The sequence below is a fragment of the Tachypleus tridentatus genome, chromosome 9 (assembly GCF_004210375.1).
Source record: "Tachypleus tridentatus isolate NWPU-2018 chromosome 9, ASM421037v1, whole genome shotgun sequence".
Classification (NCBI taxonomy): Eukaryota; Metazoa; Arthropoda; class Merostomata; order Xiphosura; family Limulidae; genus Tachypleus; species Tachypleus tridentatus.
Window position 1 is genome coordinate 154443791 of NC_134833.1, and position 16987 is coordinate 154460777.

Consider the following 16987-nt stretch of genomic DNA (forward strand, 5'->3'; position numbering starts at 1 on the left):
GCCAAATGACAAAGTTTTTAGTATGTGCGGTGGCTTGTTTCTTTGTTTAGAATTAAGAACAAATCTATACAATGGGCTATATTTATGCTCACCACGGGTATCAAAACGCGGTTTTTAGCGGTATGAGTCCATAGATATACCGTTGTGTGACTGAGGTCATATGTGGTGGACTGAGGATTCTTCTACAGTAACTGTCTATGACGTATTGGTGATAAATCCGAACAAGTACACGTTTTAAAATAATATATTTAAAACATGTTAAACGTATGCACAGAAAATTCCTTACACAATGGATATCAAAATTGTATCTAAAATTCTAAACAGTTCTCTTAGTCCACTTAGGCTGATTCAATTACTTCAGGTAACCCTCTGGCAAGACAAATTAATAATGTCCTCATATCTATTTAATTAAAGCTCACTTTAAAAATATTACCCATTATTGCTACTCACCCACACACTGGCTATCTTCATATTTTCTACCGTTTCTCTGACTGAACTTCTTTCACTTTATCTTTTTCTTGTAAAACGTCCACTTAGACTGATTCAATTACTTTATAATCCAAATGATAAGACAAGCCAATTTTCTCTACGTTTCTCCCAATAGTATCACTGAATAATTCACTCAAATTACCACGTGGTTTACCACAGCTGTATCCTAAGCATTAAATAATTGTCTTGGTGATGCGATGACTTAACAATACTCAGTTAAGGTAACGAGAAATATGCTGAAGGTAAGAGTAATGTAACGTCAACAGTATTACTTAATCTTCAACATGTAATTGCAAACACAACATACAACTATTAATGGGTTACACAACCAGACTTGTCATAATTATTTTCTTTAAATTATTAACTTTTAATTATTTTGTCATGAAACCTAAACAATCTTTAAATATAAATTCACATATAAGTAAGATAATAATAATTACTCTAAACAGTCTTGCATATCCAACAAGGCCATTATTAGGTCACACTGAGCCGGTAGAGAAAAGACAGATATTGTAACAGTCAGAGGTGCATTATTATAACACCTGAAGTTCGAGTTGCATCCCAACTTTTCAAAAATTAAAAATATATATATAAAAACCAGTTGCTCAGTTTACAACTGAAGTTAAGTGTCTTTCATGAGAACACTCTGATTGTTTGAAATTCGCCCATACCCATCAGTGAAACTTTCTCAGAATAATAACTTTATGATTCTGAGAAATGTTAAGGTTATGTTCACCAATTGTCTATTAAATATTTTTATTACACTTCTTAATAGTATAAGTATATATTGTATTGTTGTTAGGCTTAGGATTCTTGTGCAGTAGGTGTCTGTGACCTGTTGGCGATAAAATCAATGATAAATAAACAACATATATTCCACTTGTTTTTTCAAAATAATATATATATATTCGAAACTAGTTAAATGTATGTACAATAAATTCTTTACACTATGATGATTATAGAGATATAATAAACATTATATAGTTCTCTTCTTGTTGTCAAAAGCTCACTTAGGCTTATACAATTGCTTTAAAAGTTTAGCTCGCAAGCCAAACTACCTTTCCATACTTTTATTGCACTTGTATTCTGTTTATAATTGACTTAACAGTTTTGGCGTTGGTTATCGCAGTCTTATACTGCTCTTCCAGTAATCATTTGGTCTTCTTTCTTCAACATATCCTCTGTTCCTTTTCTGAAGGTGCACTCAGGCTAATTCAATTACTTCAGAACCATGCTTTGCGCAGATAGCCCTCGAGTAGCTTTGCGCGAAATTCAAAACAAAACAAACCATGCTTTGATGGAATAAATTCTAATTATTTTCTCCTTTTATACTGTTAGTATTACCCTAACATATTAAATGTTAGGCCTATCACTTCTACCACAGTTAACTTTACGCTGGACTTTTTTCTGGCAGTAGCTGTACTCTTTTTTGCTACTGTTTTTGTCTGTCTTCTCTCTCCTGCTCATCTCACACTATTTATATCTTTATTATCCACTCGCCACATTCTCAACGTCAACAAGTTACAAACACAGCATCCAATAATTGTCTGCTTTTAACTTTCTTATAATGAAAAACAAAACAATCATAACATACTCATCCACAAAGTAAACTAATTCATAACACATCCACAAAGTAAACTAATTCATAACTTCTACACTAGAAAGTCTTTTAAATCATGACACACTCTCTCTCAGGAGTTGGTGTCAGGCATCTGCAACTGATCACGCTCAATAGCAGGTGTCAGAGGGTTAAAATTGTTCATATAGTTATTAAACATACGAATATAGTGTTAAAACTCGTAATTAAATACATTTTACAGTTATAACGTTCATTCAAAACGTGCAAATTTTAAAACACTTATTACTAACATAATATACAAAGAAGTTCGCTTTTTAGTTATTCATGTCGATAGGACAGGTGGTGTGAAAAGTTGGATAAAACTCTGTGTTGTTAATACTATAGTGCTGTTAAGAATGTACTAAATTAATAACATATGCGTTAATTAAACTTGTTTTAATTTAGTGTTAGATATTTTCATGAGGCGCCCAGTTTGTTTGTTTTTTAATTTAAAGAAAGTTGAATTGTATGTTTACGTTTTACACTATGTGGGTATTCAGGTTAGAATCTAAGGAGTTTCCAGTAATTAGCGCTGCTTATATATATTTTTATTATTTAAAATGATTGAAAAATACTGAAATTAGGGTTTTAATATGAAATCTCTACTTTACTAGTGATGTCACACGCGTGATACATTATGGTAAAGCTCCAGTACTATACAATTTAGCACTAAATCACTCTGCCTTTCAGTGACTCAGTGGTGAGTTTAAGGAATCATGCTACTAAAAACGTTGTTCAGATACTCGTAGTTGGCACAGCTCAGATAGCTGAATGTGTAAAATTGTGTTTAACAACAAACTGTATAAACAACAACTATAATGTTGCGAACTACAGAAAACTGACCAAAACAATGTACCTGCCCCTGTTGTTAATTTGTTATGTCCTTTATTATATAACAGAAAAAGTATGTAAAAACTATATGGTGTTAGATCGCATTGGGCGAGATTGTTCAAATATGATTTCAAGTCCTAATTTTAACACTGGCTTTCGTAAGTACCTGAACTTTTCATTATTTTAGTTGCATATAAACTGTTGTGAACCTGTTGTAGTTTATTATATTCTCATACAAACTGTTGTAGTTTATTATATCTTCTTACTCCAATTAGCCTACAAAATGATCAAACAAGTTTACCTATAATAATCAAACGTAAATATGAAACTAAAAATGACACAAGTCAGTTTCACAAGTTAATATTTAGTCAACATTCTTTTGAATTTCACTACTGCAACATCGACGTGGAATACTTGTAATAAGTTTGTACAGATGTCACTGAGTGATTGACCACCGTCTTTCTTTGAATACTTCAACAAAATTCATCTTCCGCGTTTGGCTTCCGATCTTTCATTAATCGGTTTAATTCAGCCCATAAATTTTCATTCGGACTGATATTAGGTGATTGACCTGGCCATTCCACAACACCAATTCCCTTATTTCTAAAATATCTTTTAACAACTCCACAACTACAGAGAACCTTGTTTGATTATTTTGTAGGTTAATTGGAATAAGATTTTGAAAAACCTACAGCCGGTGCACAACACTTTTTATGAGAAAATTTAATTAAAATAATAAAATTTTATACAATTATAAAAACTGTAATAAATACAATATTTGTTTTCTAATACTCAAAGAGAATCACATACAAAGAATGTGAAGTTTGAACATTGTGGATTCGGAAATTATGAAGCAAATGGAGATACACAACAGATTAACACAGTTCTCTTGTACTTGCAATAGTTATGGAACAAATATTGAACTTAAAATCCAGTTTTCCAAACACGTTGTTTAAAGAAAGTGATTTTCTCACCAAGTTACCTGATGCACGAGTTGCTTGGTCACTTGCTACAACTCACTCCAGCGTATTCCTTACGGCCTGTGGAGTGTTTAGATCAATTCGTTTCGACAGCTGCACGTGTTTGAACTGACATGCAAGAACAACGAACAATCTTGATGTGCTAAAATTTCCCTGTATGACCTAGTTCATTTTGTTTAGTCTGTGTATTTAGTATACTAAAATATTGACCAACTTTTCATAATACTAATATAATAAGGCCAATGGTTTCAAGAGAGGCTTCTATTTTTTGTAAGTGAATTTTATTATAAATAAAGGGAAAGAACCAATTAAAGACGAAACAATTTTAAAATAATTTTACGATAACTCATTTATGATAGATATATAGAAAACAAAACAAAACAAGTACAGTAACGACCAGCGTGGCCTGGTTGTACAGAAAGTTATGCGAGGTATAATGATGTACTTTTTGGTTTGAATTTCGCGCAAAGCTACACGAGGGCTATCTGCGCTAGCTGTCCCTAATTTAACAGTGTAAGACAAGAGGGAAGGCAGCTAGTCATCACCACCCACCGCCAAACTACTCTTTTACCAACGAATAGTGGGATTGACTGTAAAGTTATAACGCATCCACAGCTGAACAAGCAAGCATGTTTGGTGCGACGGCGATTCGAACCCGCGACCCTCAGATTACGTGTCGAGCGCCTTAACCCACCTGGCCATGCCAGGCAATGATTTGATGTTTTAAAATTATTTTTATCTTGAACATTATATCTAAATTCCACTGTTCCAGCTTCGCAGCAATGCGTTTTTTAGTGGGTGAGAGGATTGAAACAGATGAACAAATACTGTGTTTAGGCTGTGACTTGTTTCAAAAACTGTAGACTCGTGGGCATGACTTGTATTTATAAAATAAACAAAGAACCGTCAGTGTAAGTCGCGCCTTTTTCACATTTTTATTACAAACATCTTACATATTTTAAGTGTTTTTAAATTTTTTTTACTTGTACACATACCAAAGTTTTTTAATGTTTTAAAACGGCTTATAACGTGGAATAATATAATTTAGACAATATATTTGTGTATATTCATATTTAAACTTTAAAGCATTGCTAAGATACTTCTTTCCCACGTTTATTTTAATTCTAGATCATTTAAAGTAAAGTGTATATATATATATATATATATATATATACACACACACACACACACACATGCAATGTAATTACCCTCGCATGTTCAGTTCTCTTGTAAAATGAATACATACACGTTCGTATAAGGATATATAACTAAAATGATAAATATTCTGTAATTTTTTTCAACAATAGTTACTAATTTTATTTGAATATCACAAATATTTCAGTAATTATAGTCAAAATTAAAGTCAGTGGTATTCGATCCCAGAGGCGTCGCTAGGCACTGGCACACGGGGTTCGTTTCCCGATTTGATATCACAATTCCCCAGATCCATTTGGTGTTTTTGAAAAGTCAGAATAGAAAACCATGATTTACATCATACCGAAGCGACGAAAAGTCCCAAAATTTTTGGCTGTTCAAGCCCCGAATCTTAAGCACCTAGTGAAACTTCTGGTCAAACCCGCAACAATTTCATATGTTATACCCAACAACGTCAGAATTCTGATACTGTTTAAGATTTAGGCTTAAGTCACCAAAATTATACAAGTGTTTTAAAGTACACGATACATATTTTAATAACGTAAGAGAATTTTTGCACGAAAAGATGGCCAACTGGTACTTGTATTTGTAATGAAAAATAACAGTCAGGCTCAAACAAAAAATAATATATTGTTTTTTTCGTTTGTTTGTTTTTATATATAGATAACTTCAAACGTGTATGTTCTAATATTTATTTGTGTACCTGACGTACGTCATCTGGTGCTATGTAGTAGATAAACTTCCCACTGAGGCACCAGTGGAAAATAAAGATAATGAAAGGTAAAATGATTAACATAAAGATCGTTATAAAGACGAGATAATTGACCAAAAATTTGATATGCAAGAAATAGGATACATTGAAGTCTTAAGGAATCTAGTATGATACTAACATTATAAAATAGTAGAGACTCGTAACTGAGTGTGAACTGTGAAACAAAATAAGAGTTAAACATATATGAATTAGAAAATCACTCATAAAACAATTTCACGAACAAAGATTTCCAATTGCATTGAAAAAACAAAACAAATTAAGGTATCACATAAGTCTAACAATGCATCATGCCAGAAAGGAATCCTCATTCACTTTCATACAGTATACATTAATTTTTATAGAATATTTTATTAATTCTATAATGGTAAAATACATAATAAAAAACTTTTCTTTCAAATCACCAAAGAAACAATATAGTGTTTTATCAAACATTACGTGAATGGATACCGCTTTCTTCTCAAAAGACAAATTTTGTTGCCGCCTAGAATTCTACTACATTTTTACCTTTGAGATTTATTTACTGGCCTTAAATAATAACATTCAGACGGACCTAGAAATTTTAAAGATTTTGTGTCAAGTATTCTAGCACATTCGAAACGAAACTCTAAATGCAGAATAATTGTTTGACAGGTGAATGAGTTGAAAAATAGTTCAAGAGACAGACAGACGTTGTTTTCTTATTGTTTAAATAAGATAGTACAGTGAACCATTTATTCCAGGTTATTCTTTACAAGTTGATTTGATGTTAATCCTTGAATTGTTAGAGATTTTAACGTCATTTGTAACGTAGACCTACAACAATTTACATTGTTACAGTCGTGTACAGGTGTTCAAGCTTGTAGAAAAGTCAAGGGAAGAAATACATTAGGCTATTGTAGTTTTAAATAGACTGGACTATGAATTATGTGTACCAGATAATTTAATGGGAATTGGCACAGCGAGAACAACGTTATAAAATGTCGTTGAGATAATTGTCAGTAATCATAAGAGTCTTAGCACGAGGAGACGTTCGACTGAATTATCAGTTACAACAATAAGATTGTTTGTTTGTTTTTTAATTTTGCGCAAAGCTACACGAGGGCTATCTGCGCTAGCCGTCCCTAATTTTGCAGTGTAAAACTAGAAGGAAGTCAGCTAGTCATCACCACCCACTGCCAACTCTTGGGCTACTCCTTTACCAACGAATAATGGGATTGATCGAAATTTATAATGCTCCCACAGCTGAAAGGGCGAGCATGTTTGGTATAATGAAGATTCGAACCTGCGACCTTCAGATTACGAGTTGAGCCATGTAAAACAGATGTTTCTGTGGTGCAAAAACTATGTGATTTGTCATTCAGGCTACAATTAAGAAGAAAGAGCTATAATCATAAAACGTGAAATTTTGGCATAATAAATTTTAAATCACAAAGACGCACTCTTAATGACAGATTTAGAACTAGTTTTTATTTTGTCACAGTGTAAGTATATTTTTGGTGTGTGGACATTGAAAATGCATTACTTTGGGTTCAACAACAAATCGCGACGGTTAGGCAGCGTTGTTGGTAATTTTAAATTATCACATTTATATCTAAATAAATATTAAATAATAAATTAAAATGATTACATTTACTAACGTAAGAGGAAACTATGCAACACAAATAGTATTAGCCTACATAGTTGACATTTTTAAGCTTAAAGCTGGCGACGTCTAAGTATATGTCGTAGTTTTAAAACTGTAAGCTATCCTGTAGGTAAAGTTACATTAGAAATGTACGACAAATAAGGCAAATCGACTTTTCGTGATTAAGGCAAATCAGCTGTTATCTGCACAAGTAAAATAACTTAGGGTTGATTAAGTGTAAAATAAACAAGTTGTTGCTTTGATTTACACTATAATTAGTATAAATTTCTCGTCCAATAACGATGATAAATCTAATCTGAATACACCATTCGTTACAGTTTGTAATTGAATTATTCGAGTTACATAGAGTTGTATCTTTTACACCAGAGTGCGCATTCCTGTCTCAACTGATGAGAAACTTTTTCGGGAGTCCAAGATAGCGTCCAAAACAGACAACTAACTAAGAAACATAAAGAAACACACGTGCGCAAAAGCACTGTAAAACTACCGTGAGCCTTTTCGCGAAGTTCATCGTTAAATATTTTCGCATTTTCTCAGCATTGTGTAAAAGATTGAATATTGTTGCGTCTCGTCTCTTCATCTTCTGTTTAGCTGTAAAGTTAGGAAAAACAAAAAACCTATACTCTCCAGATAATAATTGAAATTTTTTCACTTCCTTATTTCCCAAATGTCTAAATCTTTCTAGTATGTACTACAAATCTTAAAACAATGTGCTTTTATACTTTAAGCTTTTTTTTTTTTTTTTACGTTAATCTTGAAGTGTCAGCTGCAAAAGTTCCTGTCTGTTTTGAAGGGAGACAGGGTTGACGTAGCAATTGTGATTGGAAGACCTTGCAACATAAAGTTTAGCGTTTCGTGAAAAGTCGTCATATCGGCGTTCCTTTGCAGCACTTATTTGTGTCTCAATTTTACACAGGGGGCACAGTAGAATAATGAAGAGATGATCACCGGAAAGCCTGAAATACCAATAGCAATTAATTTGTAAATGAAATATTAAAAAAAAAAAACACATATTTATAACTGTAAAGTCCTAGAAAACCATCATGATTACTCGTATAGACATATAGTAAACGTAACTGTGTCATAATACTTCTTGAGGAAGTAATCACCTCACACGGTTTGTAGCAAGTTTGGAATTTTCTCTACTGATATTTGTCAACCACTTTGTGAGAAGGTCGCGACTGTTTAGAAGAAACCTGATAACAATCAAATTAACATCTTTATAGAAAACATGGTCATGTTTAAGTCTCTTTAGGGCATTTTTTTTTGCTAATTATGCAGTTAAACTATATCACTCTGATTTTTTTCGGTCGAAATTATCTTTTAAGCGCAAATTTTGCCACCTGAAAACCTTGATAATAATAATTTTATATTTAGTAGAATAAGTTAAATAACCATAGGTGCACGAGAAGTGGGGGGCTGGAAGGTTTGTTTGTTTTGAATTTCACGCAAAGCTACTCGAGGGCTATCTGCGCTAGCCGTCCCTAATTTAACAGTGTAAGACTAGAGGGAAGGCAGCTAGTCATCACCACCCACCGCCAACTCTTGGGTCTTCTTTTACCAACGAATAGTGGGACTGACCGTCACATTATAACGCCCCCACGGCTAAAAGGGCGAGCATGTTTGGCACGACGAGGATGCGAACCCGCAGGGTCTGGAAGGATAGCACGAAAGGAAATGAGCTGCAGTGATTTAATTTTGTTTTTTTAAAGCAAGCAAGTCTACGCAACCTGGTCTAACGTACATATGAGTCTCTGTCTCAGACCACAGATAGGGCAAGCGACTTTCACATGTTAACCCCCTCCCTTCTTCTTTTTTCCTCACAAGCAACATGTTACAATTGCAATCATGACATTCTACGTGGATACCAGGGAGACGAAGGTGGGGCGTGTGCTCATGTTAGTCAATCTTTTAAAGGCTTACCATTGCTTAGTAGCTTTGTAACCATACTACAATCACTGAATGTGAGACTCAGAAATGACAGTTGATATTTTTTATACAATGACAGATTTTTATCGATAATGTCATGAAGTTTAAACTTTAATATTTTGCTTAAAATTAATTAAATCTTTATCATAAATGTTTTATGATCGATATCTTGACTTATATCTTCAGGTTAACAAAGGTAGAGTTTGTAAACTTTCTCTTTCTTAGCCTGAAGATGACCTAGAAAGATTGAAACATTGTTCTCTCCTTATCAGTAAAAGTGTTAAAACCCATACCAGCTGTTCTGAGATGCATTTTTATTTCAAGTGGGTTTCTCGTCGTCAAGAGTATCTTGACATGTCAAACATAGTTTATACTTAGGGTCCCAGGCAGCATAAACAACTTAAGGGACCTCATACATCCTAGAGAGCGGTAGGGACTGGAACCTAATTCTTTTTTACTCCTATTTATAAGCATAGATCTCAGAATAGCCTACTCATGCCAGTCCCCATCTAGGCTACACAATGAGTCAATGTACATTGTCAGTGATAATATACAGTAAATGTATCATACATTCGTAATTATTGTATTTAATTACTTTATTATCCACTAATTAGCGAAAAGAATATACTTACTTGTGAAAAGAGGCGGCTTCCCCTTCTCCTGTCGATTTGAACAGGCGTAACGAATTCAGCTATCTGGCAATTTATTTTGTTGATAACTGTAGACATGCAGCAGAAATCTTTTGGAAGTTGCCTGTGTTGGTATCGGGGATCGATTTCCCTTGTCACAGGCTCATGCAACAAAATGCGTGCTCAGTGTTAAAGATACAACTCTATGTCGAGTTCCTAAAAGCTGAGAGTACCAAAATCTCTTGGTAAACTTTTGACTGCTTTATTACTTATAAAATCTGTAAATATGGACTTTTTAAGAGGAAAAAAAAGATAGGCAAGGCTGTAGATAAGTGAGTGCTAACTCCTTCATAAAAAAGTTTTTGAACATTGTGATAAGACTTTTTTCTTTTCTTTCTCTCTCTCTTTTTAAATCAAAATGGAACAAGTACTGTGTGTAGACAAATCCTGATCTTGCTAGATAGTGGCGCTGCAGTCAGATTATTATTCATTTTCGAGAAATTCTTTTTTAACCTTACACCTGCGCGAACAATGATTACTACAATATTATTATGAGTAATTAATAACATACACGAACATTTCATGGAAAAGTAATAAGCGACTCAAATTGACCAACTTAAAAATAAAAAATATATAAATTAGCAGAATGAATATTACAAATATTTATAAAAACACATGATGTTGAAAATTGTGAATTATTATTAAAAAGTAATTTTTAGCACTAAATATAAACCTTGTTATGTATCGAAAAACATTTCCTGAAAAAAATGAATCCATTTTTTGTCGCAGAGGAAGTCATGTTATAAGTAGAAAATAATAACTTAAATGAAACCATTTCCAACACGTTAAATATCACAACTTTGATTAAAATTGGAATTCATATAGTGATTCTTTGCAATTTTTTTTATACTGGGGAGTTAGAAATTTAACCTGAATCAAAATAATCAAAGTTAGGTTTGAAATTGTACTAGTTGTTGTTTTTTTTTTAATTGTAGGCTTTATCTTTTCCTGCAGCTCAGTATGGAGCATTAAGATAGTTTTTCGTATTCTTCCCTTTTAGCGTGATATAAACAGTAATGCTGAACCATGAACAATACATCATATGTAACTGTGATTAGTCCTAGTCCAAATTTTGCAAAGTTTCCAAATATTGATTTCCAGTCATCGTAATTATAAGCAATAACAAACATCTGAGCGATGCTCAGAGAACTACCTACAATATCCAGTAAAACCCCTTCAATGCTCCATCCTGCAGTGGACTTGCGTTTGAAATTATGGTAAACTTGGGGAGCATACTTAATCACAGCTGACACCACTTTTATGTACGAGAAATAATAAAGTAATTTCAACCAAGGTTGGTTTTTAATAATTTCTAGGGATATAAGTATCAAGAACGTGAATAACCCAATGATGAGAGCTGTCAGTGCTGTGATGATAACCCAGGATAATGTCTGTTTTCCACGCTCATAAAAACAACACTGGAAAATGATAACACACGCTGTGAACATGACATGGATATTGAAAGCAAAATCATTGTTATTGACAGGAATAACACCAGTCGGGTGTAAAGTTTTGTACTCCTGTTGTACGACATCTATAAACATTAAACCAACATTGTAAATCAAATAAGATACATATCCAGTAACGTGTATTGTCAGATAATTAAAATCATATCCTAAGACACTTTTACGTTTCCAGTTTTTATATATTTGAGGGTAGTAGCAGAAAGACCAAACAAAGAAATAAACCCATCCAAGAACATCAGCCACGATGTCCAAAGCGCTATTCCTTGCAACATAGACTCGAATGAACGCGTTCGAATCATCGACATACTTACAGTTTGAATGGATTAGAATCGTTGTTTGTCCGCTACCTTTGGCTCCTACGGTAAAGTTTAGAACTCCTTCTCCTATGTTAGAAATTGTCGCGTTTTCTGGTAATCCTGTTAAAAGATCGGCATAATTAAGAAAAATAGTTACACTCTCGTTCACAGGCTCGCTAAGTTGAACAGAAAACTGACGAAATTCGCCTTCTTCGAAATGCAGTGATTGGGTGGAAACTTCCAAACTTCCACCCAACACTGTTGGTAGAATCGCGCACAAAAAATAAGTTTTCCATACAAGAAAATTCATTATTAAGGTGTTTAGAAAGGTAAGTTCTGGCGAAGTTTCAAAAGCAATAAACAAATATTATAGTTAAATGGTTATTGGAAAGAAATGTAAGATAATATTCTGAAACAATCTAAATTACATACATGTTTGATTTGCAACTAAATTAAAAGGCCTAACCCTATCAGCACATCTTTGTTTTCAAGAACGTCACGTGGAACATATCATTAACACACACATTGTAACAGTTGTTAATAAATCATGAGAGCTATTCTGAAGTGATTAGTACGTCACTGACCAGACTAGAGAATCGACTTATCAGTTGTTGATAATTAGTATTTGCTGGAGTTGATAATTTGTCATTCTTTTATGTAAAATCTTTCTCCCATAAGGTAATACGATTAAATATTTTGTCCTCTTCGACTATGAGTAAGAATGAGCTAAAACTTATATATATATACATAGTGTTCGATAACAGTATCATTATTTTTTTAGCATCTAAATCTAGTTTGAAAGTGAGCTGTTTGCTTTGTTTGTTGGCCTGGCATGGCCTAGCGCGTTAAGGCGTGCGCTTCGTAATCTGAGGGTCGCGGGTTCGCGCCCGAGTCGCGACAAACATGCTCGCCCTCCCAGCCGTGGGGCGTTATAATGTGACGGTCAATTCCACTATTCGTTGGTAAAGAGTAGCCCAAGAGTTGGCGGTGGGTGGTGTGACTAGCTGCCTTCCCTCTAGTCTTACACTGCTAAGTTAGGGACGGCTAGCACAGATAGCCCTCGAGTAGCTTTGTGCGAAATTCCAAAACAAACAAAGCTTTGTTCATGGCATTTTCTGACAACATGCCTGCATATACTTCTAGGCCTTTTCGCGACGAGTGGGCTGAGACAAACTGCCCGGTCACCTTTGTTCCTATACTGATTTGTATAGAAAGTTGTACAGAAAGTTATGCGAGGTATAATGATGTACTTTTTGGTTTGAATTTCGCGCAAAGCTACTCGAGGGCTATCTGTGCTAGCCGTCCCTAACTTAGCAGGGTAAGACTAGAGAGAAGGCAGCTAGTCATTACCACCCACCGCCAACTCTTTTACCAACGAATAGTGGGATTGACCGTCACATTATAACGTGCCCACGGCTGAAAGGACGAGCAAGTTTGGTGCAACGGGGATTCGAACCCACGATTCTCAGATTACCAGTCGAACGCTTTAACCCACCTGGCCGTGTCGGGCCTACAGTGAATAAACAAATGAAAAGAGGAATGTGTTTTATGTGTATTTGTTGTTTTTAGTTTATATATATATTTCTTTTCATGCCGGTATTATATACATGCATAACTTTATTTTACCATATCAAATAATGTATTTGAATTGAATTCAACACCTCCCCTTTAATACTTCTTAAAGAAATGGCAACTATCAGATACCGCTTACTTTAGCAGTGGTATTTCCTGGTGCTCAGTAAAATGACAAGGAATGATGGCATCCAATGAGAAAAAAATATCCTTGCGATTACTTAGCGAAACTGAGTGCTATATTGTGCTAGATGCATCCAGTGTATTAAAACCCAAATATTTTTACTAGCAATATATTGTAGCCAGTCCCCCTTGCTTAAAAACAAAGCCGATGTAATTTTCCTTATTGAAATAACACGCAGAATGAAAAAAATATGGTTGAAAACGGCTCCGAGACAATCATATTTTATATACACTATAATTCAATAGATTTGATTGACCTCACATATTTTAGTTATTCATCATCATTCATAGGAAATTTGCCATTGAACTGTTTCAATGAGCATCCGTTAGTATGATATAAATAATACCATTATCAACTTAAGAATGAACTTTGAGTCACTACATGATCCAACTATTGCCATGATTAGTTACCACACATCTAACTAGAACCTTGATCAGCATAGTAACGAAATCTGAACCACAACACTATCAAACTCTGAACTTTTCAGTTAAAGCATATGCTGACCTTGTTAATTCGAGTATAGTATTGTTACATATCGTTTTCGTAGCCTGAGAGCTTAGTTTTTAAATTATGTTAATTTTATGCAGCTCACAATAACAAACGTCAAATTTGTAAAATTGGAAACAATAACTTGGGAAAGTATTATATTTGTTCCACAAACATATAAAAAATTAATAAAGTAATATAAATTAATAACAAAATTGTGTGCATAATGTATGTGTGGGCGTGTGTGTAATATTTACTGTGGATGACCACTTTTTCTAAATCTTCTCTTCTAACCTCAGACAGACTTGTGCTAACCACGTGATTGGTTATTCTCATTACAACGTAGGCTGTAACCCTAGATATCACCTAGAAAACCGTTGAAGGACACTACAGTTCACACAGCATGTAGTTTTAAACATTATTATTCCTTAGCAGAAGATGCTTTATCAATTTTGAAAAGAACAAAAGGAAGAAAGGTAGTTTAGAGCAAAGTCACCTTAGCAGCTTTTTTGATTATGTGCTACGCAAAACCTGCACATACACAATAAAACATATATTTAGAATAAACACTATAATAATACAAGTAGATAGGAATGCATGGCATATTCATCAAGTGCCACACTTCTCATCTTCCCTTTCTTCAGGTTTCTACTCAAGCTGACAATTAACTGTAATTTTAAAACTAATAAACTTTAGATTTGCGCTGGTTAACATATGCACGAGCTCTTTTCCATCTCTTAAAACACACACCACACCGCTGGTACAGAGGTAAGTCTGCAGATTTACAATGCTAAAATCAGGCGTTCGTTTTCCCTCGGTGGACTCAGCAGATAGCCAGCTGTGGCTTTGCCATAAGAAAACACGCAAACAGACGTCACAACCGTGAAAAAAAAAGCACAGTTACAGCAAACTAACACTAAACGCTACATAAGTAAGAATCATTTAACACCAAAATACATAATTGAAACTCTTTTTACGTAGGTGTAAGCACAGAAAAACATTAACATAGAAGCTTGAGCAACAAAAATCATATTGTAAACCCTTTAACCTAAAAGCTTGACAGAAAATTAATAAACGCTTTTTAACATTCATAAAATATATCATAATACTCTTCAAGATGAAAAAGGTCACATCTCACATTATAATAACCATTTAACGCAAAATACTTAATATCCAGCGATAACTCTTTTTACAGTAATCATACATAATATCCTTCAACAAAGAATAAGACAAAATAAGTCTAGCATACTATACAAAATTAAAAAAGCCTTTACATTAAAGCTATACTACATAATACATGAAATAAAAACCGTTAAACATACGATAACCCTAAACAATATTAAACCAAAATATATATCTAATCTTTTACACACAAAATCCATACTGCATATTAAAAATCATCAACTTATTATATCTTTGTACAAAATAAGCCTTTTACACTTCATAGTAAAATGTTTTGAACCATAGTGAAATAACCTCTCAGCAAAAAATACACAGAACAAAACCTTTGAAAATACACAAATATTTACATATTAAAAGAAAATAAAACAGCAAAATTAATCCACATATGTACAAAAAGTGTATTTAACTTATTCATGTACAAAAATATTTATTCAGGAATAAATTCAACTATTCAATAAAAATGCCCTTATTTCTTTCTTCACATTACTTCAGTAGAAAAAGTACTTTCAATAATTCTTTTTTTTTTTTTTTTTTTACTTTTTGGAGATCTTCCATACTCTTAAATTTATCGTATTGTAAAACGTTACTGATTGCCACCAATTTCCTTGTATTTGCAAGATGAGCTTAGTAAACCTCCAATAGAGCCACGCCTAATTTTTATCAGTGCAAGACACTTCCTGTAGCCAGTAAGATTCTTTGCCTGGAGTTGCCCAATTGTAGTCACTTTCCTCTACAAATTGGCCTTTTCAGTGACTCAGCGGCAAATGAAAACAATTATAATACTAAACAACCAGATTTGAATATCCCTTAAAAACAAAGAGCCAAATGAAATCAAAATATTGGCGAGTCTTTCAAAAACAAACAAACTCTTCCAACCACTCAAGTTGAAAAAATACACCAAACTAACTGAATGTAACTAACACTCGTTAGTTTGTAAGAAACATTAAACTACTCAGAGAAATTACATTTACCGTATGAATAGTAATTCACAATTTAACCTATGTGTGACCGTGTGACCTCTAAATATCACCTGAGTAGTCATTGATTGTTTGTTTGTTTACTTTTGAATTTCGTGCAAAGCCACTCGAGGGCTTTCTTCGCTAACCGTCCGTAATTTAGCAGTGTAAGACAAGAGGGAAGGCAGCTAGTCATCATCACCCACCGCCAACTCTTGGGCTACTCTTTTACCACCGAATAGTGGAATTGATCGTGACATTATAACGCCCCCACGGGTGAAAGGGCGAGCATGGTTGGTATAACGGGGATTTGAATCCGCGGCCCTCGGATTACGAGTCGAGTGCCTCAACTACCTGGCCTGAGCAGTCATTGAAGAACACTGTTGTCGACATCCTTACACAACATGTACCCTTGGTGTAGCAGGTGTTGTCCACTTCGAAAATAGCAGCCATAGCACAGAATAAACTCAACTCTGGCATTCTTGACTACACATTTTCTGAAATCTACTCATATATAGAATAAAATAAATTCGGTATAAATAGTATAATAAGATAGAAACACCTGGTATATTCTAATACCACATAAATTTGTTTTGTAAGGAAGTTTCTTTCTGGGTTAGAGAAATATATAATTCAGCCTTTGTGAAACTTACTTTTAAATTAGACGCTCAGTTTTTATTAACCCCCGAAATACCCCAGCTAATTCTTTAAAAAGCAGTATTTAGAGCATTTTGATGTTATGCCATATTTATAAACTG

The 16987-nt window shown here is 33.9% G+C and overlaps 1 protein-coding gene and 1 pseudogene across 2 annotated transcripts in view; one reads left to right on the forward strand and one right to left on the reverse strand.

The window, feature by feature from the left end:
* The window catches only part of LOC143226706 (fumarate hydratase, mitochondrial-like), a 69057-nt gene that overhangs the window by 25241 nt on the left and 26829 nt on the right, over window positions 1-16987 (forward strand). The gene's annotated exons all lie outside the window — the stretch shown is intronic.
* Window positions 4315-12321, reverse strand: LOC143226708 (cystinosin pseudogene; annotated as a pseudogene). Its single transcript, XR_013014716.1, has 2 exons — window positions 10031-12321; window positions 4315-8425 (listed from the first exon to the last, which is right to left on the reverse strand). The product of XR_013014716.1 is annotated as a cystinosin pseudogene (transcript).